Below are 12,508 nucleotides of genomic sequence, written 5' to 3'. Positions count from 1 at the left end.
ATACTTCATGAGCTACTTACCACTCCATCAAAAAGAAACAAGTTCAGTGCTTGTTTTAATGTCTGTACTCGCAAGAAATCCACTTGCAACTGTTTACCTCAAATGGCAATACTGAGTAATAAGATTTGCATGGACTGTTTGAGAAACTCCAACACTGGATTCAGGCAGGAAAAGAACTGATGAATTTAATTTTCTAGAGGTAACTTGCAGTTATATATTGACTTTAACATAAGGCACTTTACTGGAGTGGCAGTCAAAATTTGAGATTTTGAATTACTTTATGAGTCTAAAATAATTTTGCGCTAGTTTGGAAAAAGTAATCTATTCTGACCACTGCATCCAGCAGTCTTTCAGACTCAACTAATGGTGAGATTATATGTGCTGCTACTCTGTCTCATGCTTTGCTTGAGGTAAAACCAAAGCTCCTGTTCTAAAATAGAAATAATGATTGTTTCATCAATGCCAATTTTTCTCAATATTTTTGTCATACGCCATTGAGCGCATGACGTGGCATCACTTGGGTGATGTGTGAGCACCGCCCAGTGCAGATAGGTCACAGGCAAGAGAGCTTTAGACAAGCTGGGATGCATGAATGGCGGAGGATGGGAGGCCAATGAGGAGAACATCAGAGTAGTCAATTCTGGCAACAACAGAGACATGGAGCAGGGGTTCCAGCAGAAGTTTGGACTAAATAGGTGTGGAGGCAGGCGATGATACAGTAGCTAAAGTAAGCAGTCTTTATGTGGGAGAATACGAGTTCAGAAGCTCAGATTGATGTCAGATTGGACATCAAGATTGCAAACAGTTTGATTCAACCCAAGATGGTGACCAGATAGAGGGGTGGAAGAGTGGGAAGAGAATGCAGTTTTGGGATGAAGAGAGGCAAATTAAGAACTCCAATGGAAATAGACAAGTGTAACATTGGAAAACAAGCATAAAAACTGCCTGACATAGCAGATTTAGATCAGGTCAGTTAACCTGGAGAACTCAAACAGACTATCGCAGCATAGGAATCTATGTTTACATAACAGACTAGCATCTATTATTGATAAATTGACCAGATTATTCACCTAATCAAAGGGAATCTAATAATGTTAATCAATGAGTTCAACACCTGGAGAAGAGCTTGCCTGATCTTTTCAAGAAATACAACGTCAGTATGACCCTAAACAGCAGCCTGAATTTCTCTCCACTTCCTGTCTCTCCTTTCAAAATACATAATTGGCCTAAATTCCAGCAAACAAATAGTGCTAGCAAGATATTCATTACACTTTCACTTACCCACAGACTTTGTGGGCTTTTATACTGGAATTTGCAGTAATTTGAAATTCATTTGGTGTGATGTCGTTCAAGCATTTCTGTTTCTGGAGAAACAGGGCACTTTGGACATCCACTTCCTGAAGTCCGTGTTTAACTGACTTATTCTTTAACAACCGAGCGCTAATCGCCTCACCATTATTTTTAACTACACAATCCGGGCCAACTGTTTAAAAGACGATGATAGCAAATTACTTTCAATGTAAAGTATGTTCCCTGGTTTAGTTAGTAATAAAATGGCTTTAAGTGTAAAAATAGTTTTAAGATCTTTTGCCGTGTAAGAACCATGCACTTAACCTAATTTCTGCTATGCTATGTTTAACTTTGACAATGAACTGCTCAACTGATATCAACTGTATGAACAAGCTACTCATAACAGAGTAGCTAAGACTAAAATTCAGTATTGTTCAGGAATTGCTACTGCTTATGACACACAGTTTTCATTCTCCTTTGCTTAACTTCATTTAAGGGGCTTTGTTGCCTTGGATGCAGTGCAGTGAACAACAGTGTATCTTAAACTGATGTCAATTGTATCTCATCAGAAGTAACCTCATTAGAAATGTTAAATCAATAAAAACTTTGCTGAGTTGCAAGGAAATCAGAACGAGAATTTGAATATCTGCATACTCTTCAGTTTCACCCTTGGAAAGTGACACAAGACACAAGCTTCTCCCTTCCAAATGAGAGTTACAGAGATATCAGTAGCTTGCAATTCTTTTCAGAGGGAGAATTAACTTGATCCTGATTAAGGTTGAGGATCAGTGGCAGCGTTAAGTGGGAACCCATTGCAGATGAATCATGCATTGATATCCGATGAAGGAGGGTTGATGGCAGAATGCCAATTTCTTGCTCTGAACTTTATGTTCCTACTTAAGGAAATCTCCTGGGTGACACGCTGATGGCACAGATTTCAACATCTGAGCTGTCACCCAAAGGGACTAAATGCGTTCCACTGTGTACAGTTCAAGTGCTTCAAATGTTAGCTTAGAACGTTCCAAAGATATGAATGGTTTCTTCTGTTGGGCTACATGCACAGTGCTGTTTCACACTTCCTGCTCCATCTCATTGTATGTGCCTTTTGCAAATCCTTTAAATTGACAAAAATGGAACAAGAAAATTGCTTGAAGAATGCTACTCTTGCTAATGCGTTTATGCATATTTTCTCAGCTATGTACCTGAGTTTGTATTGCGTTAGCCACATCATCGTCACATGGTGGTATAATCTAATAGAGTTACTGTGGTAGTGGAACTGCATATCCCTAGTCAGCAGATTTTATGCGTGATCTTAGTTGACCAACTATTGCACTCCAATCACAACACTGTCCCAAAAAGTGATCACATTTGCAGTTCTCCAAATCCAAAGTGCTTACTATCTGCATATGATAATTTCTGCCTTGATAGTCAAACTAATATTTTAAAGTTGCTCTTACCATAAGACATTTGACATGTTACATTCAAGTATAATCCTACAGTCTTAGCTACAGTTAATGCTAAATAGGCAACATGAATGATTTATTTAATAAATCATGTTTGGAGCTAAGGGCAAGAGTAGACATGACACAGGCATAATGAGTTGAATGGTCTCCTTCTTTGGTAGAATTATAGATTTATGCAGCAATGATAGGCAAAGGCTTCTTTGGCAGCATCTCCCACACACACAAACCTCACCACCTAGAAGACTAGGTGCATGGAAACAGCACATTGTCCTTACTTGGGCATATATCACTGTTTCTTCATCATCACTGAGTCAAGGTCCTGGAACTCTCTATTTAACAGCATACTGGGAGTACCTATACCACATGGACTGCAGCAATTCAACATGGCAGCTCCCCCACCAACTTCTCAAGGGAAACAAGGGATGGGCAATAAAAGGCTGCATTGACTGCAGCGCCCACACCCCAAGAATGGAGAAAAACACAATTTTTGGCAGTGGGGCCAAAAATAAATAACACAATGTTATGATGATTGCTGGCAAGTAGACTGCTCAATGAGTTTTATGAGTACAGTGCTCTCTAAATTAACTTCAACGGCTGGCAAAAATAAAATATTGGGTTCCCTTCAGAAATACTAAAGTCATTCCATAATGGTAACTTTCCAATAATCCTTTGCAGTCGAGGCAGAAAGCATATTTTAGGTATCAGCAGGATGTGTATAGAGAGTTCATGAGAGACATGAGGGCTTAGAGTCACTGTGTTTTCTCCTTTGTCTGGGGTGGAGGGGTGATGGTGATGGTGACTGGCAGCTTTTAATTCTGTCCTTAGTGTTCTTCCAATAATGTCATGGGACCGTTAACAACTATCTCAACAACTGAAAGAAGTACATGAGCATCAGTTTAAAGTCTTAGCTTAAGCACAACACCTCTGACAAGACAGAACATCCTCACTGCAGTATCAGCCAAAAACCGGGTGCTCAATTCGTGGAGTGGAGTTTGAACCCACAGCTTTCTGTCTTCTTGGCAAGAATGTTCATAAATGAGCTAAGCCAAAGCAAAATGAATTAAGGCAGATTGACTCTGTTCAAATCTAAATTCTAACTACCTTGGATGCAAAATCTTAATAGTCTGCCTTTTTAAGCACAGAAAGTCCCTCACTTTATGAAGTAGTGAAAAGGAACTTATTGTACATGGGCTTTAACAAGACAAGACAGAGAAGTCTTTACAAGTGCCTCTGCCTAAATGCAAGAAACCATATCTACTATTCTCTTGATGTCCCACTCATGGTCACAGCAGAAATCAGTCATTCATCCATACCTACCAATGGTTACATTTGTTCCTTTTTGCTCTACCCCAGTAGTGTTTATCCTAAATAGTGTGGATATTACTTGCTTTGAGCCAAGCAACTGGTAAATGTTACAATGAAAGGATTTGATTCTGAGATAAAGTATAGTGTAGTCCTTTTGTTTTTATTTAACACAATGTGGTTCTTTGTTACTCATGTCTTCACCACTCGTGATGGAGGTTTCAGTGCAAGGAGAAATAACCCAGGAAACAATAAGCTACATCCAGATTATTTGCCAACACTGCCTTTCTAAAAATGCCTAAGTAAGATACTTGAAGTAGGAACACCTACCTCCATTATCCAAATAATCAGTTTGCTACATACAATTGAAATGCTAGGGAATTAAAGAAGATTAATCTGACAGAGATGAGCTATTCAAACTCTCATACCTTGTAAGTATCATGATCCACTGGTTGTCCAAGATTTGGTTAAATGAGAGTGTTTTTTACTCAGTAGGTATATGCAAATATATACATCAACATGTTCAGCTTAGTAGCCTTACATACTAGAATAATACTTTTGCTACATGCATCTCATGGGTGGTCAGGAAGTCTCAGGGCTAACTGAATGGGGAGGGTGTTTTCTGAAAACCTCACACATTTACCCATTAAAGCACAACATAAAGACTTGCATTTACACAGCACCTTTCATGACTTCAGAATGCTCCATAGCATTTTACAGCCATTGAAGTATTTCCTAGTGTAGTCACTGTTGTAATGTAGGGACCACAGCAAGCTCCAGTTAACAAAAATCTGATAATGGCCCGATGATCTGTTTTTATAATGTCAAATTAACATTGACCAGGGTGCCAGGGATAACTTTCCTGCTCTTCTTCGAAATACCCATAGGATCTTTTACATTCAACTACAAGTGCAGGCGGAACCTCGGTTTAACATCTCAGCCAAAAGATGCTGGGTCACTCTTGTCTCGAAGTAAGAAGATTGAGAGTTGAAACCCCATTCCTGATGCTTGAGCACATAATTTGAGTTGACATTTCAGTTTACTACAGAGGGAGTACTGCCACCTTTCAGATGAAATGGCAATTCACCTGGAAATTAACGATCCCGTGACACTAGGCAATAGAGAACAGGCCAATATCGTGGTCACCATTTATCCCTCAACCAACATTACTACAAAAGCAATTGTCAGTGTGAGAAAGTGCTTCCTGATTTCACTTCTAATAACAATCTCTAATTTTATTAACCTTTTGTTCTAGATTCCCAAACCAGGCAATATAGGTTCTCTGTGTCGACCCTATTGCATCCTTAACTATTTTAAATATCTTGAGTCGATCACACCTCAACCTTCTAAACTCAAGGTAATACTAGACAAGTTTATGCAACCCATCTTCATAACTTAACTCTCTGAAGCACTGGTACAATTCTAATGAATCTGCACTGTTCCTTTTCAAAGGCAATATATATTTCCTGAGGTCAGATAAAACTGAATGCAGTATCACAGATAGGATATGACAAAGGCTGTACACAACCGAATCATCACTTCCTTACTTTTGAACTTTAATCTCCTTGAGACATTTATTAGCCTGATGACTTTTTTTACTAGCTTTTAGTGATTTGTGCACATGAACACCCAAATCCCTTTATTCCTCTACAGCTGAGTCTCTTACCAGTAAGAAAATGTTCTCATTTGACTTTCTCAGATTCAAAGTGGATGACATCACACTTTTCTATATTGAAATACCATTTGCTATAATTTTACTCACTCACTTAATCTGTCTGTATCCCTTCGTAATTCTCTCTGCCCAATCACACAACTTGCTGTGCCTTAGTGTCATATGCAGACTTGGATATACAACTCGCTATCCTTCATCCAAGTCATTAACATATATGGTGAAGAGCTGACGCCCCAGTACAGATCCCCAGGGAACATCACTTATCACATCCCATTCATCAGAGGATGAACGCTTTAGGCCTGCTCTTTATCTTCCACTTCCCCACAAGGTTAACTCCAATGCAGTGCATTGTCATTTTATTGAGAATAATTTCTTATCTGGAAACTTAACAAGTATTTTTGGAAGTCTTGAGAGACAACACCCACAGAAACTACCATATTCACTATGTCCGTGATCATCTCAAAATATTCAACTAAACTAATCAGACATAACTTCGCAAATCCACAATGACTCTCTTTGATCAATCGATAATGCCCAAATGCTCAATCACTCTGTCTCAGATGATAGCTTCCAGTCATTTTTCCACACTGAGTTTAAACTGCCAGGACAGTTTTGTGCTGTAGACATGAGGCCATTAGAAACTGACAGACTGCCCAATTCATTTCACATTGGGCCTTTACAGCCAGCAGACAGAGAAGGGTTTTATCCCACCAGCCCAGTTACTTTTGAATCAAGGGATAAAAACAGAATGAAATTTTATGTAGTCACAGTGCTGAGAATTAACAGCAAGTTCAGAAATGAATAAGTGAAACAGCATTTACAGGTTAAAATGAACCATATGGGAAATCTTCAACTGCAAGCAAAACAAAGTACTTAGTAGTGTGACAGTTTTCCAAGACCTATATAGGCTAATAATTAGCTAAATTAGGTGGTGATTCAGTTGGGTTAATTACCCACATTTCTTTATAGGGACATGTGGTTGAAATAAATGAGATCGACACTGTGGTTCAACAAGTGCTCTTTTGCTCCAGATGCCAGTTTCAGCAAAACAAATTGGTTTGTTCTAAAATTGTAACACAATGAGTTAGTGGTAAACAACACTGAATCAGAAAAAAAAATCCTCAATAGGATTACAAGTGCAGAACAGATTACTCACTGAAGAACTCCAAGAAAAGTCATGAATCAGGGAGTCTGGATAGCCTCGAGCCTCAGTACAAATGCAATACAAAGTTTCTATAATAGCTTCTTATCTCCACTAAATTTATACAAAGGCTCACAAATGTCAATCTGACTTGGTAAAGCATACATCCTGCTCAATACCTTGCAAAGGATTTTAAAAAATGAATAAACTTGAATACACTGGGCACCCAGCTACATTAAATTGCATTTGCCACATTACGGCCTAGTTCAAAACATCAACATGCTTCCAAATCTAGTTGCACTATTCCTCACCAATTCCTCTGTCTTCAAGCTCACCACTCGCAAGGCTCGGACATCTTGTTTCTGGTATCTTTGTTAGTTACTTAAGAAGCATGGACTTTTTAAACTTTTCTTTTAAAAACTGATTTTGTCAGAAACCCTTTCATAAAACGGAAACACAATCTGAAATTATTGATCTAGTTAGAGAAAGAATATTTTGAACATTGAGCCTTAATCCAGGAGGGAGCACGGAATCCAAGTGGACACCACCAAATGTGGCGGTGTTAAAAATGCTGTCATTTGGATGAGATGCAAAATGGAAACTCTCCACACTTGCTTCGATGACCTTAGGTAGGCATTGCCAAACCAGCAACAGTTCCCAACCTTGGTTCAGGGGTAGCACTCTCACCTCTGAGCTGGAAGGTTGGCACTCACTGCAGTGAATGGAACTCATTCGAGGTGAAGGACTTTGAGATAGTTGAGATACATGGCTAGGCACTGTTGTCCCTCCAGATTTCTTTATAAAATTGCAAAGAAACCTGGCAGAAATAGCACTTATTGAGTGTAATAAAAATCTTTCAGCATGAACTATCAATCAACATCTTTAATAAACTCACAATTACACAAGGCTAGAAATGCTGATGGCATCTTGTGGCAGCTATTACTATGGTGTCAATATACTTCTTGACAAGCGCTTGCTGTGTGGATCAGAAGCATTACAGGAACATACTGATACAGGAGCTTGGGTTCCTTTATCATAGGGCTTGTATATTTCATTAAATTGTAACCGACACATCTGGCTCAGTTTTTCCCTTGTGAAAATGAAGCATCAAATAAAAATCAATTTTTCTTCAAAAAGCAATTACATACAGGCAAGAAAGAAACCTTTTCATTTAGTGAAATGTGTTGAAAGACACTTAACTGGGCTTTCAATAAACCAATTACACAGAGTGTGGTCCTACAATATTAAAAAAAAACGTGTTCAAGTTAAAATAAACAAATCCCAAATGTTCATAGTGCAGTATAAATCTTACCCAGTGAGTAATGTTAGACTTTCAGCTCATTTTCCCCCGGTGTGCAATTCGATAGGCTATACCTACTTTAAACACCCCAATGTTGCAATAGTGTCTCTTTTGAAGTGCCTCAGCAAGACATCTGAACTGAGCGTGCGTCCACGGGTGAATGATGGGGCACTTCAGGAGCTTTTCATGAAATGCTCCATCCTTCACCCCATGAAGACATATCTGCGCACGAACAACCCGAACCATAGAGCTGATCAATTTCACCGCTTCATTTACTTTAGCTTAACTCCTTATAACATTAAACACGCAATGTTTTGTTTGGTTGCTTCACTTTTTCCGAGCTGCCGTGTTCAGGAGGGCACTTTATGTCACAGCTGCTCATAGACAGCAGGCAGTGTGAGTTTATACTGGTAAAAGCAGGAGCCTCAACATTACGTAATGTTCAACAATTTCGTGGATACAGCTGCAAGGAACCTTCTCTGCCCAAATGCTTGCACAATGTAATGGAAAAACATTTCTTTCCATTTTTACCTTGAAACAGGAAAGGATATGGTTTTAAACGTTATTAATTCAAAGCTGTTATAATATTTAACAATGCTTTATCTGTGGCAATTTTTAAAAAAAATTGGCACTTATTTTAGTTGCAAGCAGCTTTATTTTTCATCTTCTTCTGGCATCGTCTCAAACTGCTGGCTCAGTCTAAAATTGGAAAAGGTTTGGATAGGGTTGGTAGGGGAAGACTTCTCACTTCAGCTGGGGAGTCAGTGTCAAGGTGTTGCCTTATTTAAAATTTAAGATTTTGATCAGATGACTGAGGCTACTGCTCGGTGACTCATTCCCAGCCCTCCAGCAATGCTACTGCCCACTGTCTCTACAAGTTGAGAAATTCCTCCAGGGTAGCTCATCGCAACATGGCTTAGGAAAAGTGGAACAACGGTACACCATTTACCACCTCAAGCCTGGTGGCCATTCAATGAGACTATGGCTGATCTGCGACCCAACTTCTGAAACTATAAAACACCATCTGGGGAATTGTAGGCACAAACTCATATTCTGGCACTCTATGGGGAAAGAAATATTAGCTGTGGGTCAGTTGTTAGCCGATCTCAATTCTGAGTCAGAAGGTTGTTGGTTCATGACCCACTCCAAAGAATTGAGTATAAAATTTAGGCTGACACTCCTGCGCAGTATTGAGAGGTGTGCTGCATCAGTCTTTCGGATGAAATGTTAAGCTGTAATCCTGCCCATCCTCTCAGATGGATAGAAAATATCCTATTGCACTATTTTCGAAAAGGAGCAGGGGTTCTCCCTGGAGTTCTGGCCAAAATTTAACTCATCACCATATTAAAAGGAATCAAGGTGATTATCACATTGCTGCTTGTGGAATCCTGTTGTGTGCAAACAGGCCACTGCCCATCTTACGCTGCAGCAGTGACTACATTTCAAAAAATGCACATTGGCTGTGAAGTGTTTTGTGATGTCCTGTGGTTATGAAAGGTTCTCTACAAATGGAAGTTTTACTTTACGACATAGAAGCTCCAATACACTAAAGCGTCCAAACCCATGCTCTGTATCACATCAAATGCAAAGAAGCTAAAAATTTGTTTTTAAACAGTTATCCATTAAAAAAAAACAAGAGTGTAATATCAAACAAGGTATTAGGATTCATTTTACAACATGTTGAATGTTTCTGTCAGTTAAAATGGATTTAGAGGTGTGCGTCTCTGAAGGTGCACAGTGCCAAATGACTGATCAGGCTGAACAACATTGTGTTGAAAGTTCTACTTACATGGTTAACCTCATTTCCAAATGTCAATCACAAACATATTTGCTAAAGGGCAGAGTAGTCACTTAATAATCTGAAGGCCCATTGTCACGACTAACTTTGCACAGTGAGTCTGGTTAACAGACCTTGCCTCAGATACTTTCTTAACAGAACTAAAAGATCAATGCTACAGAGAACAGAAACAGAAAAGACTTCACTACCAGCATAAAACAGGCTCTTTGCTGCACTGCGTTGCATTCAGGCATATATTATGCACAAAACAAAAACTTGCACTCATATAGTGCTTTTACTGTAATGTAACATCCTAACTCACTTTAAATGATTAAATTTAGGAACAGGAGTAAGTCATCCAGCCCCTCAAGTTTGTTCTCTCTTTCAACGAAAGAACAAACTTACATTTATATAGTGCCTTTTATGATGCGAGACCCACAAGAGAGAGCTGCCTTCTTGAACCGTTGCAGTCTATATGGTGTAGGTACTCCCACAGTGCTGTAAGGGAGGGAGTTCTGGGATTTGGACCCAGAGACAGTGATGGAATGGTGACATATTTCCAAGTCAGGATGGTGAGTGACTTGGAAGGGATCTTCCAGGTGTTGGTGTTCCCATGCATCAGATGCCCTTGTCTTTCTAGATGGTAGTGGTCATGGGTTTGGAAAGTGCTGTCTCAGGAGGCTTGGTGAGTTCCTGCACTGCATCTTGTAGACGGCACACACTGCTGCTACTATGCATTGGGTTGTGGAGGGAGTGAATGTTTGTGGATGAGGTGCCAATCAAGGGGGGCTGCTTTGCTCTGGACAGTGTCAAGCTTCTTGAGTTGTTGTTGGAGCTGCATTCATTAGGCAAGGGGAGAGTATTCCACCACACTCTTGACTAGCGCCTTATTGATGGTGGACATTTTTTGGGGACTCAGGTGGTGTTACTCACCCTAGGATTCCCAGCCTCTGACCTCTTGCAGCTACAGTATTTATATCGCTAGTCCAGTTTAGCTTCCGGTTAATGGTAACCCCCAAGATGTTGATAGTGGGGGTTTCAACAATGGTAATACCATTGAATATCAAGGGGCGATGGTTAGATTCTCACTTGCTGGAGATAGCTGTTGCCTGGCACTTATGTGGCACGAATGTTACTTGCAACTTGTGAGCTGAATATTGTCCTCGTCTTGTTGCATTTAGACAACTTCAGTATCTGAGGAATCACGAATGGAGCTGAATATTGTGCAATCATCAGTGAACGTCACCACGTCTGACCTTATGATGGAAGGAAGGCCATTGATGAAACAGCTGAAGATGGTTAGGCCAAGGACAGTATCCTGAGGAACTCCTGCAGTGATGTCCTGGAACTGAGATTGACCTCCAACAACCACAACCATCTTCCTTTGTGCTAGGTATGACTCCAACCAGCAGAGCGCTTTCCCCCCGATTCCCATTGACTCCAGTTTCGCTAGGGATCCTTGGTGACACACTTGGTCAAAGGCAGTCACTCTCACCTCACCTTTGGAGTTCAGCTCTTTTGTCCATGTTTGAACCAAGGCTGTCATGAGGTCAAGAGCTGAGTGATCCTGACAGAAACCAAACTGAGCGTCAGTGAGCAGGTTATTTGTAAGCAAGTGCCACTTGATAGCACTGTCGATGACTCCTTCCATCACTTTACTGATGATCGAGAGTAGGCTGATAGGCCAGGTTGGATTTGTCCTTCTTTTTGTTTGCAGGGCATACCTGGACAAATTTCCACATTGCCGGATAGATTTCTGTGTAGTAGCTGCACTGGAACAACTTGGCCAGGGGTGCAGCAAGTTCTGGCGCACAAGTCTTCAGTATGATTGCCGGTACATTGTCAGGGTCAATAGCCTTTGCAGTATCCAGTGCCTTCAGCTGGTTCTTGATATCAAATGGAGTGAACCAAATTGCCTGAAGATTGGCATCCGTGATGCTGGGGCCCCTGGAGGAGGCCGAGGTGGATCATCCTCTCGTGACTTCTGGCTGAAGACTGCTGCAAATGCTTCAGCCTTATCTTTTACACTGATGTGCCGGGCACCACCATCATTGAGGATGGGGATATTTGTGGAGCCTCCTCCTCCAGTGAGTTGTTTAATTATCCATTACCATTCATGACCGGATGCAGCAGGGCTGCAGAGCTTAAATCTGATCCATTGGTTGTGGAATTGCTTAGCTCTGTCTATTGCATGCTGCTTGACACACCAGTAGTCCTGTGTGATAGCTTCATTAGGTTGCCTGGTGCTGCTCCTGGCATGCTCCCCTGCACTCTTCATAGGAACAGAATTGATTCCCTGGCTTGGTTGTAATGGTAGAGTGGGGGATATGCCATGAGGTTATAGATTGTGTCTGAGAGCAATTCTGCTGCTGATTGCTGACAGCGCCTCATGGATGCCCGGTCTGGAATTGCTAGATTTGTTCAAAAGCTATCCCATTTAGCACGGTTGTAGTGCCACAAAGCACGATGGAGGGAAGCCTCATTGTGAAGATGGGACTTGGTCTCCATAAGGACTGTACGGTGGTCACTCCAACTGGTACTGTCATGGACGAATGCATCTGTG

General features: G+C 40.6%; 1 protein-coding gene across 2 annotated transcripts in view; it reads right to left on the bottom strand.

Moving 5' to 3' along the window:
• The window catches only part of vta1 (vesicle (multivesicular body) trafficking 1), a 195,997-nt gene that overhangs the window by 57,824 nt on the left and 125,665 nt on the right, over nucleotides 1–12,508 (bottom strand). The window lies entirely within an intron of this gene.

This window comes from Carcharodon carcharias, chromosome 2, assembly GCF_017639515.1.
Source record: "Carcharodon carcharias isolate sCarCar2 chromosome 2, sCarCar2.pri, whole genome shotgun sequence".
In the NCBI taxonomy this organism is placed as follows: Eukaryota; Metazoa; Chordata; class Chondrichthyes; order Lamniformes; family Lamnidae; genus Carcharodon; species Carcharodon carcharias.
The sequence above is the reverse complement of the archived record's forward strand: the minus strand, read 5'-3'. Positions and strand labels throughout refer to the sequence as shown.